At 36.8% G+C, this 4959-nt stretch overlaps 1 pseudogene; it reads right to left on the bottom strand.

The window, feature by feature from the left end:
* Positions 1–754: 754 nt before the first annotated feature.
* LOC122025961 lies at positions 755–866 on the bottom strand (annotated as a pseudogene).
* Positions 867–4959: the final 4093 nt, after the last annotated feature.

Raw genomic sequence — 4959 nt, 5'->3', positions numbered from 1 at the left:
GCTTAGTAAGTTAGTACTTAACCACCAGTCCTTATGAGATCAATATCTTTTTATTACTTGACGACATTCCCATGCACTTATAGATTTATCTACATCAAGTTTTTAGCTTCATTACCGAAGACTGGTGTTAGTTTATATTAGTTGAATAGCAAATTGATTTGATTAGACTACTTCTTTTCATAGTTTTACTTTATATTTGCTTATACTCATCTTAATTTTATTACTTTGTCTTTTTTTCACAGGAACAATTCTATTTATTCATAGAACCATAAGGTTAGGATAATTGTTGCCATTTGATTCAGAGATAGACCAAACATTTCATCAAAGACTTACTGAACAAATAGCAATTGATCCAGATCGGACACCTCAGAATTTTGTTGTGATGAACAATAACAACTATCCACTTGATGATTATGCAGCGTCAAGTTTAAGAGGACTAAGATCTAGCATTTCCTGACTGACAATTGAGGCAAATAACTTTGAGCTCAAACTAACTTTGATACGCATGGTTCAACAATGTCAATTTGGTGGAGCACCTGTGGAAGACCCGAATATGCATTTGGAGTATTTCCTAGAAATTTATTCAACTTTGAAGCAAAATGGGGCTTCTACTGATGCTATTTGACTCATGTTCTTTCATTTCTCATTGAGGGACAAAGCTAAGATATTGCTTTCATCACTTCCTCAAGAATGTATAGCAATGTGGGATTAATACAAGTTGAGATTTCTGGATAAATATTACCCCCCAAGCAAGAAACTCACATGTGACACCTTATCACAAATTTCATTCAAAAAAATGAGGAATCATTATTTGAATCTTAGGATAGATACAAGAGCCTATTACAACAGTGCCCACATCATGGGCTTGAAAGATGGTTAATTATTCACACATTCCATAATAGAATTTCTTATATTGCTAAAGTGTCCCTTGACTCAGCTGTTAGAGGAGCTATTATAAACAAAACACTTGAAGAAGCTGAGGATATCATTGAAAGTCTAACATTTAACCATCATCAGCGGGCCAATGAAAGAAGTGTCCCCTGTGCAAGTCCCAAGAATGCATATTGTAAATTCAGTAGATTTATGATGGCAAGGTTGGAAGCAATGAACAAACACTTGGACTCATTAAGTATAAGTCTTGTTAATGCTATCATTACTTCTTGTGAGATTTGTGGAAATTTAGGACACGTTGAAGAGAATTGTTCAATTTTGGCATCCATGCAAGGCGGTGAAGTGGAACATATGGATGTGATTGACAATTTCAATTCAAGGCTAAACAATCCATACTCTAGCACCTACAATTAGGGATGGAAGAACCATCCAAACTTTTCATACCGATCAAATCAAGGATAATTCAAGAATCAAGGGAGCTATGAGCAAAGTTATGAACTATAACCACAAAAGTCAAGCATGGAGAAATGATGGAACAATTCATATTCACTCAATCTGAGGCCAATGAAAAGTTGTGCCAACAACATTCTAACCACAAAGTCATAATCAAAGAGTTGAAGACTTCGATTGATTCTCTTACCAATCATACAAAGATGTTGGAAAATCAAGTGTCACAAGTGGCAAGTTCAATTTCAAGAACTCCTAGGAAATTTCCAAGACATCCAGTAGAATATTATAATGCCATAAACTTGAGAAGTGGAAAGATATTGCAAGATTTAACGGAAACTGTGAATGAGGTACCAAATGATCTTGGTAAGGGGATGAATGCACCAAAAATTCCTATGGTGGTAGAGGAGGAGTCAAGAAAATCAAAGGAAACAAATAAAGACCTCTTGCTTAAACCTCCAGTTCATACTTATCAACCATCCATCCCATTCCCACAACGCTTGGTGAAGACTAAGCAAGATGAAGAGTTTGGAAAATTCTTGGAGATGATGAAGAAAATTTACATAGAGGCGCTATTACTCGATGTTATGTACCAAATGTCGTAGTTTGCTAAATTCATGAAAGATATCTTCTCTTACAAACTGAAGAAAGAGAATCATGTAACTGTTGCACTCACTAAAGAGTGTAGTGTTATAATTCAAAATGAGCATCCTCAAAAGTTAAAAGATTTAGGAAGCTTTTCTATTCTGTGGTTCATTATAAATAAAATGAAAAACAAAGCCTTTTATGACCTAGGAGCTAGTGTGAGTTTGATGTCATTTTTCATGTGCAAGAAGTTAGGTATGAGGGACCTTAAACTCACAACTATGACTCTATAATTGGTTGATCACACGTGCCGATATCCTCTAGGAATTTTGGAGGATATTTCGATAAAAATTTGGGGATATTATCATGCCAACTAATTTTGTAGTGTTGAAAATCTAGGAGGATCCTTGCATACTTATCATCCTTGGTAGATCTTTCTTAGCCACCACTGGAGTAATTATTGATGTGAAAAATCATAAACTTTCATTTGTGGTGAGAAGAAACAAGTTGAAATTTGACATCTCTAAACCATCAAATGATTTCCATGAAGAGGGTCAAGGGGAGGAAGACAATTTTAATCATTCAAAGGATCATCTTGAAAGACCTCCGGACACTAAACCAAATATAGAGCCTTCAAAACATGATAAGTATATAATACCCACCAAAGTTCAGTTAAGAGAAGAGATGTTCCAATTTGGATCACTGAGAGGAGGAGGAGAGAAACCACCTCAAAGCTAAGGCCCCGAGTTGATTAGAAAATGGGGTTGAGCTTATGATCATAAACAAACATTTCTTGGGAGGCAACCCAAGCCTTTATTTCTTAGATTATTGAAGTTTTCATCCATTAATTTTTGCTATTAAGAGTTTTTGATCAAGTCATTTTATTTTTTTTACATGTTATTGAACAATACCAAAGAGACACCCAATTTTCAGAGTCTACCATGGGCGCCGTGCCACTTGGCACGACCCATGGTGAAGAAAAAGAAAAATAAAGGAAGTATATAGAGCGTAACATGGGCACTCGTGCTTGCCGACATGGCTCATGGCACAGAAATTGGAAATTCACAAATCGTGACACGGGTACCCGTGCCAGTCGGCACGACCCATGTCACGCCAACTCTATATAGGGAACCAGCTGCCATAGCTCATACCCTAGTCGCAGTGCCCGTGTTGCCATCGCCATCGACCATGACATCTTTAAAACCCCTCAAAATCCTTCATCCTTTTCCTCTAGATCTCCTCTTCAAGCTTCCCTCACCCTAAAACCCTCACTTCCTCCCTCTTTCTCATAGGAGAAACCCCCTCTCTATCCCTAAACCTTAACCTCCACTTGAAATTTTGAAGCAAATATGAAAAGCACAAGGAGAGGAGAAGCTTCCACTTTTAGAGAGAACGCCAAGGAGAAGGTAAAAGAGAAATCACGCGACGAGGGTAACAATCCTTTCGGAATTAATTTTTGTGATGAAATTCATAGATCACATTTTTATTTTCTTGTGAAATGTAGTATTATGCTCACTAGGTATAAAGATGATCAAGTCATGAAAGTCCTAGGTATTAAGGATGACATATCATGCTTGATTAGTAAAGTGAATTGGAATGAATTAGTATGTATTCATTGTCCCACTTACATTAGGACAACTTTTGAATTCTTAATTAAGTTCCGTAGAAGCCAAAGCTTTAACTAGAAGTGAGTGTGAGGAGGGTAAGATCTTGCTTCGATTGTTTAATGATGATTATATATGGACATTGAAATAATTCAATTATTATTTTAGATTTTCTAATGGAGGGGAGAAGAGAATGCCTAGGGACTTTGATGTCGTGACCTTTTGAAGGGAATTGACTAGGGAGAGTGTATATGAACCCTCAAGGTAAAAAGCTTCGCAACTTAGAAATAAAATTTTTTGATACCTCCATAGGGTGATGGCTAATTCCATTTTTGGGAGAGGAGATAGTGAAGGGATAGCAAGACTTAGTGAACTTTTATGCCTTTGGTGTATGGTGAATGAAGTGAGTATTGATTTTGGCTCCCACTTTATTAGGCATTTGGTCAAGGTTGGAAAGGACCCTTCTAGGACTATAATAGTTAGTGGATTTATTACCCATATTGTTGTAAGTCTCAAGTACGACCTAAGTGAGTTAGATATTGTAGAGAGTAATTCAAGTATTGATATAGGGGCTTGTCTATTGATTAGGATGATCATTCATGATGGAAATTCATTTGGCTTAGTAAGGAAAGATCAAGCACCCTTTAAGCTTCCCAATGTCGAATACACCACTATCACCAACCTCGAGAATTAGAGGTTAGAGTGAGTCCCACTTAGCCCTCAATCAAGAGAGCCACACTTTTTTGCTTCTGAGATGCCCCATGCACCAGTAGTCCACCCTAACAAAAAGAGATCACTTGTGGATAGAGTAGAGTCACTATTATCTAGGGATGAACCTCCTACCTAGAACATTGAACTAGTTGGACTATCTTTTTCTCATTTTGAACATCTTAGAAGACCCTTTGTTTATGATTTTTATGACTTCTATTCTAGCCTTGAAAATATCTATGCAGAGCATGTTACTATAAGGCAATATATAGAACAACAAGGGAGAAACTGGAGCAATAAATTTGAGGCCCCCACGAGTCATTTTTAGAGGGAAGAAGCACATTATGATGAAGTTGAATTATATTTTTAGGGTAAAGAAAGAAGAAGGCAAGAAGAGTCAACCTTTCGACAAGAGTCAAGGCAGTTTTGGGGAGATGTGAGGGGATTCATGCATGATCAACGATAGCAATGGGAAAAGAAAGAAGACCACTCATCTTCTTAGCTATGGCATTGTCATCTTAGTTTCGATATTTTTGACAAAAATACCAGGTTGCCCTGCCTTCTTTATTTCCCCCCTTGTCCTCCATGTTAATTGATCTTATACAGGAGTGCTTCATTTTCAGGGTGAGTTTTTCTTTTGTAAATATTGTTTAATGATGCCTGCTTTAGATGTTTTTCTGATAGTCATTTGATTTGAGGTAGTTGTTTGTTTTACTCCGTTTCA

The sequence above is a fragment of the Zingiber officinale genome, chromosome 9B, assembly GCF_018446385.1.
Source record: "Zingiber officinale cultivar Zhangliang chromosome 9B, Zo_v1.1, whole genome shotgun sequence".
Taxonomy (NCBI): domain Eukaryota; kingdom Viridiplantae; phylum Streptophyta; class Magnoliopsida; order Zingiberales; family Zingiberaceae; genus Zingiber; species Zingiber officinale.
This window is presented reverse-complemented; position numbering and strand designations above follow the sequence as displayed.